This window comes from Oryctolagus cuniculus, chromosome 2 (genome assembly GCF_051225735.1).
Source record: "Oryctolagus cuniculus isolate XC-2025 breed Fujian yellow rabbit chromosome 2, ASM5122573v1, whole genome shotgun sequence".
Taxonomy (NCBI): Eukaryota; Metazoa; Chordata; class Mammalia; order Lagomorpha; family Leporidae; genus Oryctolagus; species Oryctolagus cuniculus.
Genome location: NC_142868.1, coordinates 139492498 through 139507844, shown reverse-complemented (window position 1 = coordinate 139507844; position 15347 = coordinate 139492498). Strand labels below are relative to the sequence as shown.

The 15347-nt window shown below is 43.1% G+C and overlaps 1 protein-coding gene across 8 annotated transcripts in view; it reads left to right on the top strand.

Annotated features, from left to right (window-relative positions):
* Positions 1-15347, top strand: part of PLEK (pleckstrin) — a 133652-nt gene that overhangs the window by 29881 nt on the left and 88424 nt on the right. The window lies entirely within an intron of this gene.

The following is a 15347-nucleotide window of genomic DNA, read 5'->3' as shown; positions in this document are numbered from 1 at the left end:
AGTAATTTAGGTAGTCATTCCCTAAAGTAGCTTATGACATGCCAGTAACTGAAAGATGAGAATAAATCCTAAAGTTTCCAGTTGCAACTAGAGAAAGACATTTTAAAGAACTTTAAAAAATCCACTTTTTTAGATTGGTATTTATTAAGTTTAAAAAGTCCACACATTTAGAAAATTGTCCTTGTGACTATTTCTGAAAGACCATATTCTTTCCTGTTTCTGGGTGAAAGTTGAATAACTCTTGAGATCTTAATTTTAGATTCTCAAACAAGACAAAACCAGTTGAACTGCTTTATATTTTTTCCTGAGCCAGGAATTGAGGCCAATAGTATTGAAAAGATAACCACGAGTTGACTTTTTGTGTTTTGTGGGTTTAGACTCATAAAGGAGGTGAGTTATGTCCTTAAAAATAATTTCAAAAGAAATGAAGGAGTCTTCATCTTACTGTTAATCACATTATTCCCCACTTCTTTTTCAAGAGAAAGTTTATACACATCAGAACTTCCTGTGAAAAATTAGTGAGCTTAAAAATATGCTAAATGCCATTGCTGCTACTGATAGTTCTGTTAACAGTATCAGAGCTGTCACAATACCTCTTAAGAGACTTGGCAGATTAGCGTTCTGACCATCATCACATCTTGGAGATTTCCTAAGTCATGCATTACGTCGAATAAAGGACCTAAGGAGAAGATATGCAGGACTTTTTAATTCAGCTGTTTCTTGTCCCTCTGGGGCCTATCAAGGGCTACACAAACAAGGCTGCCTCTCTCTTTGGCTGACTTGGCATTGGTTCACACCTCACAGGCGAGTGCAGCCAGCCCTCCTGAACTGGCTGTCTCATCTTGAATACTTTGTTATTCATATTTCAGGCCTCCTTTTTTCACACCTGTTTTTCATTTCATGCTATCAGAGTTCTGATACTGATCAAGTCAACTGGAGACTAGAATGCTAGCATTTCAGACTAGAACATTAGTACCAGGTATATCTCATTCCCCAGAACAAGTTGTGTGGTGCTTGGGCACAGAAAAACTGTTCAGAAATGTCTCATCATCTGCCTCATAGAGTTGTTACCAGGGCTTTCCAGGCCTGGTGTTGAACTTGGAAGAAAGGAAACCATTTTAAAAAGCCACATACTTCAGATGACAGAGGTAGAAGCAAAATGGGTTGGCATTTCATTGTTTTGGATTTTATTCAGGTACCAACATTTATCTTAACAGGGGAGGATGGTGCCAACGAACATTCATGCTTGGGCAGATATTAGGGGCATTGAATCTTCTGCACCTTCATGCATACACCCATTACTGTTAATAGGCAATAACCACATATATCAGAAAGAAAACACACCCTTTAGAGCTGAACTTGGACCATGGGGATAAAAAGATCTGCCTTACTAATAACTTAGGGGAATTGTACAGTCTCGAATTTGCTCCCTGCTGACCTGACATCATTGAATTTGGAGAAGCAGAGCCAGGTTCATCCAGGGGTAGCAAAGAAAAATAAATGAAACTGCTTTGAAAAAAAAAGATGATTATAAATCAGGCTCTTAAGTCACAGAAGTCCTTGTCTAATGATATCTTAAAAATGAGTTCCAGCTCAGCATTCCAAGGAAAGAGAAGGTTGTGATATTTTTCCTTGTTTACTGCTTTCAGCCAGTCTCTCTTGATTAGTTTTTCTTAAAACAATAAAATTTGATTCATTTAATAAAGTTAGAGTCATCTAATAAAATAATATGTCAATTTGGAGAGCTATTGGCATTTAATTTTCAAGGATTCATGGTAAGGAGAGACAGAGGGTAAAAATAAATTTGACTCCCAGAGAAATGCAAACTTTGACTTATCCCATCATTAATCTTTTTCACCCCACATGTGAGCAGTCACTGCAGTAGCAGAGTATTGAGACTCTGCTGTGTTTGGAAGACTGGGAGGTGCTGCGGGAGGCAACGAGATCAAAAAGCATAGTTGTTGCTTTTAAAGACACATAACTGGGCCTGAACATCAGCACAAAGCACACGGGTAGCTTCCCTGTACTTTCTTGCCTTGACCTTGTGTCTTATTAAGGGACAGGGAGGAGGAAAAAATCCAGGTCCTTAGTATTATGTGAAGAAATCTCTGAAGCATCAGAGCCCTTAACTGTCTTAAGAATAGGACAGGCGGCCAGCGCCGCGGCTCACTAGGCTAATCCTCCGCCTTGCGACGCCGGCACACCGGGTTCTAGTCCTGGTCGGGGCGCCGGATTCTGTCCCGGTTGCCCCTCTTCCAGGCCAGCTCTCTGCTTTGGTGGCCAGGGAGTGCAGTGGAGGATGGCCCAAGTGCTTGGGCCCTGCACCCCATGGGAGACCAGGAGAAGTACCTGGCTTGCCATCGGATCAGTGCGGTGTGCCGGCCGCAGCGTGCCGGCCACGGCGGCCATTGGAGGGTGAACCAACGGAAAAGGAAGACCTTTCTTTCTGTCTCTCTCTCTCACTGTCCACTCTGCCTGTCAAAAAAAAAAAAAAAAAAAAAAAAGAATAGGACAGGAATGAAGAATATAAACTGAAAAATAGATGCACTTGTGTCTGTCACTTGAACAATTCCAAGTCTGTTTTCATATTTGTAAAATGGGAACAATAATGTTACTTTACAGAGTGATGGAGGAAGTAAAATAAAATATTCAAAGTGTGTGTGTATGTGTTGTGTATATATGTAAACATATAGCCAGAATTCAAATAAACTGTAGTCTTTATTGTGATTATTAATGGATAGTGGCTAATATCCATTAATATCTAACCTCTGTATAGAGTGTTCCTAACTCTCTTCCCTCGTATTTATTGGTAGCTCCATTGGTCAGGTGGGAGGGTCAAGTACAACTCTATAACCTTGGTCAAGCTCTTCGATTTGACCCAAAGATTTACACAGCAAACTTCCCCTGCTGGGAGTGTAGGGGTAGCAGGGAAGAGTGGGATGAATCATGCATGTTCAGTGAGGACTACAACCCGGAGCATGCCTTAGCCAGAGCACAATCCCTGCATATACCTTCTGTCTTCACATCCTTGGGGACTGAGTAACTTATTAGGCTGCCCTGGTGAGTGTCCTGAAGAGAGCATGTGAGTGTTTCCTCTTCATCCCTCCCGGGCTGTGCTAAGGATTGGAAACCCCAGGCATTTGGTTTTGGAAAGAAGTGTTGTTTTAGAGCAAGGGACAACACAGTAGCTAGTTTAGACCACACAATGATCTGGAAGGAGATAATTCCTGCTTGAAAGGAAGAATACCCTAGAAGTGAAATGACAGATGCTACATTATAATGCCTTGTGGTAGACTTGGACACGCGTGTAAAGAGGATGAGGGGTAACACATCTGCTTCCTGCTCATGGTAACAGAGGTGATGAAAGAGAATTAACAGTAAATAATTGGAAAAGAAAGCCTGGCACTGGAATTGAGGAAGCTCAGGTGACAGGGCCACCCAGAGAAGAGTTCAGTTATCATTAAGCATCCGATGAAGATTTGGCTTGGGAAAGTCTGAGATGAATCTGGATATATGTGAACTGAACTGTGTAGGGCAGATTGAGGCAGGAACAACATTTTTTACTTGTAAACTTTTTGTTATTAATTCAATAGGAAATCCTGTGTCTCATAACTATGGGGGAAGAAAAGAGACATCTGGGGACCTTGATTCCTAAACCATGACGATGTATGTTAAGAATAACTGGAAAAGTCATTTGCTTTCTCCGTGTTGAGTTAAGAAGTTAGCCCCACACACAGGTGTCTAAAGTTAGATGCATGCGCAGGTGTCAGGGATGAATGCAGGAGGCTTACAGGCCATCCAATCTGTCCTGCTGCTAGTACCACCTAGTGGTAGCCAAGAAGATGTGTAAGCATCTTTTTAAAATTGCTTTAAAAAATACAAAAGCAATATGTCAACCATTAACAATTGAGAAACATACAAGAATTTGGAGAAAATTGTCAAGAGCCCTCTGATTCAGTCTTGCAATTCCACTCTTCTTCCTTAGCAGTGGCCCTGCCTTTCCTACGAATTTCCTCAACCTCAGTCTTTCTCTCCTTCTTTCTCTGCACTTAGTTTTTAAAAAGATAAATTGAATAATACTACATGGTATGGGATTATGTTTTCCACCTAACAAATATCTTCACACCTGTTTCCTAACACAGTAGAAACCACACTAATGGGCACTAGGATTTGCTTGCAAGCTCAAGCATCAGATCCGCTTTCAAATTCTGAGCAGGAAGGGTTATGTGAATGTTGGAAATGTTGCCTCTGTGTGAGCTTCTTGACTCAGACTAGCCACGATCACTTGCTTTGCCTGATTGTTCTCTCTCCTGAGCGATGGTCCTCCTACCTCCCCATCCTGTGGCCTAAGCTGGCAATCCGTAGCCGGCATCCGTGCCTTGCCCTTCTCTCTTGTCTTCTCACAGTCACGGACTTCACCACAGAGACTTCTCGTTTACCTCAATACAGCCCCCTCCCTCTCACCATCGCAGAAGCTTCTGTACCCATCTCCCTGCCTCCAAACCGCCACCAGGAAGATTTCTCTGTAACACAAATATCCTTCTGTCTCTCTGTGCTTAAAAAATTCCTCTAGTTCCCACTTTCTGCAGAGCTAAGCCTACGCTGTGTGTGTGTACAAAGCTTTTCATAGTCTGGCCCCAGCCCGTGCCTGTTTCCTCCTCCACTCTTCCCAGTGCTCCAGCCACACAGAATCGTGGCTTCCAGAGTGGATGGCATGACTTTGTAGGCCAGTGCCCTGCAGTACCTCGTGTACCCCTAAAATATGCTTTCTGTCTTGTCCTGATTAGATTCTACTCATTCCCCAAGAGGCAGCTCAGATGTCATAGATGAAGCTACCTCCAACTCCTACAGGCTCCTCCTCTATGCTTTCATATATTTCACTGTCCCCTTCTAGTATAGCCTTTATCATATTTAGTCATCATTATTTGACAATGGGCATTTTGATTACTTTTCATTACACTCCCATTACCATTTCCTGCATCCAGAGTACTTGGCACAAGAATGTTTGTTGAATGAATACATGAACATAAAAAAGGACTGCGATGAATAAACTCTAGGGCAGTGTTTTCTAAATTTTAGTACAAAAATCACCTAAAGTGCTTCATAACATGCAGATGCTCTGGACTTACTCTCTGTGGGACATTGATTTAGGTGAGCTTAGGAATCTACCTTTTCACAGGCATTCCAGATCATTCCAATGGCTGGAGAGATGCCCTCCCCATAAGGCTAAGCAAATTCCCCCCCAACCAGCAAATAATTTTTGCAAGGCAAAGAACATTGTTCTTGGAGGTGGTGTAGGCTGAAGAAGGTGTTTATGTCCATAGGCAGTCCCTGAAGGTGGTTGTTCTCAGCACTGCTGGGATTAAATAGATACCAGCCTAGGTCTGAGAAAACCACAGTGAAGTGAATACCAACAAGACTCTAAAGCATCAAATTCTGTGTACAAGGGCTGTACTGCTTCTTTTTCAGGACAATTGTCATCGACTCCCATGTGCTTGTTTAGTTAAAATAGTCACTATTTAGCCAGGCCCAAGCTGTTTTCATTAGAGTGTTGCATTTGTGTCAAGCTTCTCTTTGGAGATTCTCCAAGCATTTTAGCAGCTTCAAGCCTGTCTTCCCTCCTTCCCTGAGGGAGGAACAAGTACAAGTTCACGCCAACTCGTTAGAGAGGCATTGCTCAAGAGCAGCTCCTGGGGCACCAGATGCAGGCAGGAGAGAGTGGGATCCTTCCCAGCCCTCTCCCCTCTGCTGTGTCTCATTTTCCCCACCCACCCTGCCAAATGCTCATTATTGTCTTCAGCAGGTGGCTTCCACCCCTGCCTTCAAGTCTGCTCAGACAGTTTTCCTCCCAAGATAGTTAAACTCCAAAAAGATTCACAGGTTCTAGACAGTGCAGAACTGCCAAGGACCACAGTAGCCAAAGCAAAGCCACCCTGTAATTAATCCAAGGGATTTTGCAGACACTGTGGTAAACATAGACTGGGCTGTGGTTCAGGAGGCTGAGCCTCTAGGCAGCAGATGTCCACCTGGCTCTCCCAGAGGTTCAGGGTGCCAACCTTAGCCACCTGTATATGCCTGTCCTCACCATGGCTCCTCATTCCTGTAACTTGCCTCCTGGTGAGCCCCCTATGGGCTCTTCATCTTGCATGTTCCTGCAGACTCTGATTCCTCAGATCCAGTGAGGTTAACCCAATTGAGTTAACCCTGCTTTGGATTTGGGTATCTACTTCTCACACTCCACATTTGCCACGTTCTGCCTTCTCAATCATCAGCATACCAAGTTTTCAGCTCCCTGACTCCAGAGTTGATAAAGGCACCCTACACGGCCAAAGCAATATACACAGTACTCAAAACAGACCCTCTGAAGGAAAGAGGAGGGGACCACCTGGCAGCTACCCCTTGGGGAGTGTCTCTAGTAGTCTGCCCCTCTGGGAATATTCTGTGATACTGTGTTAGCTTGAAGTAACACTTTGACAGTAGAGACTCCATTTTGGATCACCTGAGACTCCATCTTGAGAAAGCATTCCCCACCCCGCCCCCACCACAAGATTCTGGTCTGAAACTGTGATCTAAAGCATTCAGACAATAGCAGTCCCCTACATCACACTTGGCAACCTGCATCACACTTGGCAAAGCATAGAAACCCCCTAAAATGATTGCTCAAGCTTAAAAACAGGCTACACCTGGGTTAATGATAAGATTGTAATTTGTCCATGTCCTGCATATGATTTAGGGCAATACCTGGATTAATGTCAAGATTAAGATAGTAACTGGTAATGTTAAGATAATAATTGATATTATTTTCACATAGGCTTTAGGTTAGCTTGACCCCAGTAACCATGTGTTCCCCCTGATCGTAGCAACCATGTATTTTCCTCCCAATTTTGTGGTTTTTGCCTTTAAAAACCCTATTGCTTTGGGCTTCAGGGTCGAGAGTTCTCTAGCACATGAGCCCGCTCTCCACTGCTGGCAGTGGTGCTCTTCTGTTTGCACTCACTTTGTACCTAACTCGCCTTGTATCTAACTTGCTACCTATAAGATAATCTAACCTTGGAGCTTGATTCCTTGCCTCATGGGCCACTTTGCCTGGTGTTTTCACGTTTGTTTGTTTTTAAGTAAACCAACAGTAAAGTTAGCTCCGTGTGCATGTATAGCTCTATGAGCTTTACTACTTGTTCAGATTCACGCAACCCTTGCCATTACCAGGTTACAGAAGAGTTCCATCACCCCTCATGCTACCCCCATGAGTGAATGCAAGCTTTATTTGAAAGCCTTAATTTCATAAAAACCTCCAGGGAAAGGTTAAACTCCATAGGTAAGTTAAGAAAGATAGCCTGTATGCAATTATCTGGAGGAATTTATCATTTAATGTTGGATTACTGCTATAGAGTGAGGATAAATTCCCATAATACCAGCCCTAAATTGGTGCTTAGGTTGTCTTCTCTGTCAAGTTTGGCTAAGCTGTTCCCTCCTACCCAGCCATGCAAGAGCTAGCTCAGAAAAGATCCAGGACCTGAATGACAGTCTGATGTTTTAAAATATTTATGTAAGGGGCCGGCGCTGTGGTGCAGTGGGTTAAAGCACTGGCTTGAAGCGCCGGCATCCCATATGGGCATTGGTTCAAGACCCGGCTGCTCCACTTCAGATTCAGCTCCCTGCTATGGCCTGGGAAAGCAGCAGAAGATGGCCCAAGTCCTTGGACCCCTGCACCCACGTGGGAGACCCGGAAGAAGCTCCTGGCTCCTGGCTTCAGATCGGTGCAGCTCCAGCCATTGTGGCCAATTGGGGAGTGAACCATTGGATGGAAGACCTCTCTCTCTCGCTCTCCCTTTCCCTCTCCCTCTCTCTATAACTCTGACTTTCAAATAAATAAATCTTTAAAAAAATTTATTCAAGAGGCAGAGAGACAGAGGAGGGAAGAGAGAGAGTGCATGTGCTCCCATTCACTGGCCAGGGCTGGGCCGGGGCAGAAGCCAGGAGCAGGTACTCAATCCAGGGATCCCACTAGAGTGGCAGGGACCCTGTTACTTGAGCCATCACTACTGCCTTCCAAGGCCTGTCTTGGCAGGAACATGAGACAGGAGCCAGAGCCAGGCATCAAACCCAGGCACTCTAATGTGGGCTGATTGGCATCTTAACTACCAAGCTTAACATATGCTCTGGAACCTAATGTCTTAAAATTATATCCATCAAACCTATTATTTGGGGGCATATCTAATATGAATTAAGAATCATAAAACTGTGGCCATGAAACTTCTGAAAATAGCTCTTGATGTGGTCATATTAATTACATTTCAAGGTGTAATCATCAGATTGAAGGAAGCCAAGTACCCCACACACATTCACACACATTTATCTACTTCACACCAAAACACAATCTGAAGGATAAGCTCAGCAAAGATCAAGACCTCAACTGGGATTTGAACCGGAAAAATGGTTTAGTATTTGACAATATATGTTTTTGTCAGAGAGAGTGACTCTCTGATAAAGGAAAAGCCAGCTGTTTACTTTGGAAAATTCATGATGCTACTGTGTATAGTGGGTTTGTTGAACTTTTTAGGACATTAAAAATATTCTCTCCAAATAATTTTGACGTTTTTGACTTCTGATTCAAGCAAGGAGAGAGGTTGCCACTGTCACTGTTCTTACCTCTTGGGCCATGGCATCTCTCAGGATGGCCCTGTCAGCTCTTGGAGCTGCCATTGGCTGCTAGAGGAGGGTATGCATGTTGGAATCATAATGATTTGAGTTTTCATTTTGCCTCTTCCACTCATACAAACCACGTGAACCTGGACAGACAGCCTCTGCCCTCTGAGCTTACTTGTTTCATTTTAACAGTGGAAATCATAGATAACTTATAGGGTGGCTTGGAGGATTTGATGGTATGTTTAAAATGTCCACCACCCAACAGGTGCTCAAAGAATGGTAATGTTACCTTTCCTGCCTTCATGTAATCCATCTTTCTCCTTCCAAATAGAACCCCACCAAAACTAGCTCAGAGTTTATCTTTTTTCAGACCATGAGAATAAAAAGATGGTTTAATCCTTCTTCTAATCCAGCCTGTGGCTTTTAACTTTCCCTGGCAGGAAATGGCTTCTCAGAACTAAGTTAAAACAATGACTTTTTGCTTTATGGAGTAGTTTCACTTCAGGGAAAAGGAGAGGAGCAGTCCAGATTGCCCAGTGTAGTCAACCAGGAAAGGCAGGGTTATGCTGCAGTAATTAATAAACCCCAAACCTTAGTGACGGTGTACAATACTGCAGTGCCTCATTCGTCCAAATAACAACAGATGGATTGATGCAGCTGAGAGGGACAAATAGTGATAAAGCAAATATAGCAAAATGCTGATTGTGAAATTAAGGTGATAGATATGTGAAGTCGTGTGGTACGAGTACTTCAATTTTTCTGTATATTTCAACATTTTCCATGATGGGAGGAAAATTTAGTTTGCACTTATGCCACAGGCCTAGCAAAAGTTGGCTGGGCTTCTGCTCCACATTTTCCCTCCAGGGCACAGGGCCACGGATCCTCCTGAAAGTGGCTGGTTGCCATGGCAATGAGAAAGCGAGCCTGGCAGTGAATTGCACAGTCAGCCGTTTCAGCCTGGAGGTGACAGATGCCGCTTCTCAGTCCATTGGCCAGAGCTGCCCACACATGGCCCCACCCCAGGTCGTGGAGGTGCAGTCCTATCACGTGCCTAAGGAGGGAGGACTGGAAACATTTGGTGAGCAGCTCAAGTGATCAGCCTGATGTAAACAAATGACTTCATAAACCCCTTCAAGGGACGTTGGCCCTTCGTACCATCATCATCAGTAAGGACACTAACATGAGAAGGCCAACACCAGCAGCAATGACAGAAACTTATTCTTTATCTTCCTACATCTCCTTTAAAGGAGAAGGCGAGCTAACCTGCTAAGGGCTAATATATTCCAAACTTCTTTCTGGCTGGTGTTGCAGCCAGCCAGCCAGCCACCCAGCCAGCTCTTTCTAGAATCCCATCACCTTTTTATTGAGTCAGCTCATTTTCACTGAGACAGTGAGATGTGGAAGCCATCCAGAGAACTTAAGAAACGCAGAAGTTAGATGGAGGAAGGCTGATGAAGCCTTACAAGAAGTGGGGTAATGAAACAAAATGTTTGATAAACAATATTTCAAAGTCACTCGACTCAACTTTTGAGAGGAGTTAGGAAGAACTTCGTAGTGGAGGTGACATTTAAGCTGGCACTGGGAGGCAATTGCTAGGTAGGAAACAGAGCAGAGCATTCTCAGCAGAGGGAACAGGCTGTGCAGTGGCAAGGAAGCTGTGCAGGCCTGGAACATCTGAAGGGGAGTAAGAAATTCACTGTGGCGTGCCTGTCCATCCAGGACCAAAAACAGCATTGTATTTTTCATTTGTTAGCAAGTGAGGAATTGCATAGCCTGTTTGTTAAGGAAAAACGGATTCGTTTTATCCAGTGCTGTCATAGTAGTTAATCTGACTTCTAAGAGAAAAGTTAATCTTTAAGTAATTTGCTATGTAATCATCCCCTTACCTGTGGTTTTGCTTTCCATACTTTCACTTTCCTGCAAGCAACTGTGGTCTCAAGATATTAAATGGAGAGTCCCAGAAATAAAAAATTCACAAGTTTTAATTGTGCACCATTCTGAGTGGCACAATGAAATCTCTTTTGTATATTGTTATAGTTGTTTTATTTTATGATTATCTTTGTTCTCTCTTACCATATCTAATTTATAAGTTAAACTTTATCATTGGTCTGTATGTCTAGGAAAAAACATAGTATTCAAAAGTACAGGGTTTTCTACTATTCGTGGTTCTCTACTATTCGTGGCACCACTGGGATCTCAGAATATATGCCTGCGAATAACTGAGGACTCCTGTACTATAGCTAAGTGAGTTTCCAGAAACTGAATACTTCTGTTTGTTGGAAACAATTTTGACATTGTTCATATTTTTAATATATCCACAGTAATTTTCTTTGTGAAAAGCCAGTGATCTACTAGGTTTTACACAAATTAAGGCAAAACCATTAGGTTACAAGCAAGCACTGCAGGAGGTGGGCCCATGTTGATGTGATTTTAGAGGAAATGGATTTGTCAAGAGGAAGGTGATGGGGAGGAGAAAAACATGTGCTATGTCACTGAATCCCAACAGGCTCTGTGATGTCGAGATTCTTAGCACCACCTCATACATGAGAAAACTGGTCATCAAAATAGTTTCTTACAAAATCATGTTTAAAGTGGAGCCTTAATTTTCAACCTCTGAGACTTGCTTTCCTCTGTAAAAAGGAGCTATGACATGCACTGCCTCCCTCACAGGGGGAAGAGGAGTAGAGGAAATAACAGGTCGAAATTTTGACATTTCCGGTCTTTACCAAATCTTAAGTACTCTGGTGGTGCCCTGAAATTTGCATATTATTCAAAACTGGGTCTTCATGAGAAGAGACTATGTAGTCTGTCTGTGGAGAAAAACACTGGCATATCTTCTTTCTTTGTAAAGATTTATTTATTTGAAAGTCAGAGTTACACAGAAAGGAGAGGCAGAAAGAGAGAGAGGGAGAGAGAGAGAGAGGGAGGTCTTCCATCTGTTGGTTCACTCCCCAGTTGGTTGCAACAGCTGGAGCTATGCTGATCCAAAGGCAGGAGCCAGGAGCCTCGAGCTTCCTCCGGGTCTCCCATGTGGGTGTAGGGACCCAAGGCCTCGGGCCATCTTCTGCTGCTTTCCCAGCCATAGCAGAGAGCTGGGTGAGAAGTGGAACAGCCGGGACTCGTACAGGCAACCATACGGGATGCTGGCACCAAAGGTGGTGGTCTTACCTGCCCCATAGCATATTTTAAAATACAGTCATCCTTCGGCATCCATGGGAAATGGGTTCCAGAACGCCTGCAGATACCAAAGTCCATGGATGCTCAGCTCCCTTAAATAAGCTGCATCATGTTTGCATATCACCTGTGCACTTTAACGCTTCTCTAAATGACTTCTTTTATTTTTTTAAGGTTTATTTATATATTTGAGAAGCAGAGTTATATACAGAGGGAGGGAGAGACACAGAGAGAAAGGTCTTCCATCTGCTGGTTCACTCCCCAAATGGCCGCAATGGCCAGAGCTGCGCCGATCTAAAGCCAGGAAATAGGAGCTTCTTCCAGGTCTCCCATGCAGGTGCAGGGGCTCAAGGGCTTGAGCCATCTTCTGCTGCTTTCCCAGGCCATACCAGAGAGCTGGATCAGAAGTGGATCAGCCAGGAAACGAACCGGTGCCCATATGGGATGGCAACACTACAGGTGGCAGCTTTACCCTCTATGCCACAGTGCCAGCCCCTAAATGACTTCTGGTGTTGAATACAATGCAAAGGCGATGCAATGTTTAGGGAATAATGACAAGAACAATATGTGCACGTGTTCATTTCAGACTCAGTTTTGTTCTTTGAATGTTTGTGATCCTCAGTTGGTTGAAGCCTCAGGTGCAGAACTCGTGGATATGGAGGGCTGACTGAATACTGCTTCAAATGATTTATTTTTCAATAATTACAAATGTTATCACCATATGCATTGTACTCTTGAGGTGGAGGTGTAAAAAGAGTATAATATCTGGCCATTATTTCAAATTCATGCGTGGAAAATAAGTATTATTTCTTGAAGAGGCTCATGGCATTTTTTTCAGTTTTCTTGGAAAATATATTCCTCCCTTTCTGTCTTTTTTAAACAAAGTGTACCAAGTAATGATGTTATGTTCCAAGCACTGTTCTAAAGGTAGCTATATACATTAGCTTGTATAACCATCAAAACCACTCTGCAGGGTAAGTGCTATTATTATGGCTATTTCCTAAGCAAGAATGTTGAGGCAGAGGGTCATTAAGTGATTTGCTTAGGATCACACAGCTATTAAGGAATTTGAATTCGGGTGTTTTGTTCCCAATACAAAATTTTTAACACTGAAGCATGATACTTAACTGAGGATCCTACATCATCTTCCTAAAGGAGTCCAGGCCACGTTGACATGTATTGGCTGTTGTCTGACATGTACTGAAATGACTGAGGGTTAGGACAGGATTGTGCCCTGCTGTGAGAGGGCCCTTCTCCATTACACTTTTTGACTGACTTTCTTTTTGCATTTTTCCTTTGTCCTCCCTCTCTGTGAAAAAAAATTTTTTCACTATATCCTCTTCTCTCAGTTGTCTTTTCTTCTCTAATTATTCAGCTTTCAGAGTCCCAAGGGCTAGACACGAGATCATCCCGTGTGTGAGAGCTCTGTATAAAACAGGAGCCAGGGTGCCTTGAGAGAGGACTTGGGCCTTCAGTGAATGCACTTTGTGACATCTGTGACAGGGATCTTTACTTTTTGGCATGTCTTCTCTTCCCAGCTGTGATCTGCATAGTTTGGATGGCTGGATAAGTGACTTTTCAATAAGTGAGGTGTCACAAAATATAAATTCAAGGCATTTCTCCTCTCCCACCTGTTCAGAAGTGTTTTAGTCATCATCATAATTAGAAGGACAGCTTAGTTCCTCAAGCCCCTTGGGTCTCCATCTGATGCTTGGAAGTAGAGAGACATGGCTACAACTTGTGTAAAAATAGCCCTTCCAGATGGCTGAGGGACAAAGTTACGACTCAGCAGCTTGATATAGCTGAGCACTCAAATTTTGGAGTAGGAGGAGAGCTATGTGAGAAGTGGCTAGAGAGACTGGGCTTGAGCCCAATCGTAAGTAGAACAGAATATGCCAGGAGAGCTCACTTCACGTGGCAGATTCACTGCTAAGACACCCTGTGACTTCATCTCCATCTCTTCCCCATTCCCTGGCCCCAAGGAAATGCACACATAGGGACACACATAGTTGTGTGTTTATTTTAAAGAGGACAAAGTTGAGATTTAAGCCATACATTTTAAAGTGTTTTAGAAACTGCTAGTGTAGCTCCTTGTTTCAGAGACAAGCACACTGGAATAGAGAAACGTGAAGTCCCCACTTAGATTCAGCCTGGATGGTAACACACCCCAGCTTCCCGTCCAGGCCCCCTTTTTTCCAACCCTGCCTTGACTACTTTAAGTGCCAAGTAAAGTCTCCGGTTAATCATTCTTCTGAAGTGTAGAATTCTGCAGAAGTCATGCGCCTGCTTCCCTGCTTGGAACAAATGCTAAAGCTCTGAGAGATGAACGGCTAGCTGGAAACCAGTTGCCTTACAGATGACAGTATTTACTAATCAGATACTTCAATTCAAATGGCTGCTTCTCACCTTTGTCCACTTCTAATCACTGCATTGCTATTGGCTATTCTGGAAGAAGACTTCAGCCCTTGCAGTAAATTCACTGTTTTAAGTATTTCCAAGTCTGTTCAAATAATTGAGTGTTGGTTCCTAAAATACAGTAATTAGGAATGGATTAGTGCCTATTTTTGGCAACTGTAATAGAAAATAAGAGACATAATTATTTTTTAAAAAAACAGGCTAGTGAGAAATGTGTGTTTTAACACTATTCAAGGTTAGTCCAAAGCCAAGGCATTGCTGTTCCCTGGTGGCAGTGCAGACTCATTGCAGGCAAACTACTTACAAGAGGACAGGTGGAAAGGGTTTGGAGTGCCAGCCTTCCAAACAGCTTTGCAATGAGCTGACTCTGTAGACTATGCCCCTTCCATAATCTTCCATATTCTTACCTGAAGCATTTACAGATTGAAAAAAAAAAAAAAAACTAACTTTTCCCAACGTAATAGAATTTCTGCTACCTAAATGAATATTACACTATCATTGCAAATTAGTATGTGCTTTCCCAGAGGAAGTTCTTTTCTTCTTGTGGAATCCCTACTCAAACTGTATGGAGCACAAGCTTTGTGCTAGGTATCTTGTAATTCGTAGGGAGCAGGCAAGGTCTCAATCTTGGTATGCATGCACTGTTGCCACATTTGCCCTTCTACTGTTGAGGTAGAGTGGACTAATAGCAGTGTGGTCAACACCAAAAGAGGAATGGAGTAAGGAAAAGACAGAAGCAGTTTTTGCCTAACTACTTTGAGCTTTAGCCTATACTAGCCATTTTATTATTATTTTATTTTTATTATTTTATTTATTTGAAAGATGGTGTGAGAGAGAGAGAATATCTTTAATTTGCCAGTTCATCCCCAAATGGCCTCAATGGCCAAAGCTGGGCCAGAGCAAAGCCAGGAGCCAGGAACTCTATCTGGGTCTCTCACGTGGGTGGCAGGAGTCTAAGCCAGCCCCTGCACTAGCCACTTAACACCTGGCTGGAATTCTCCTGTTAAGTAGCTGAAATGGATCCATGAGTAGGTATGCCCATTCCACTGCAGGTTTATCCCCCTCATAATACAGCAGAGATTTGAGATGATTTAGCCTGGTGTACAGATCTA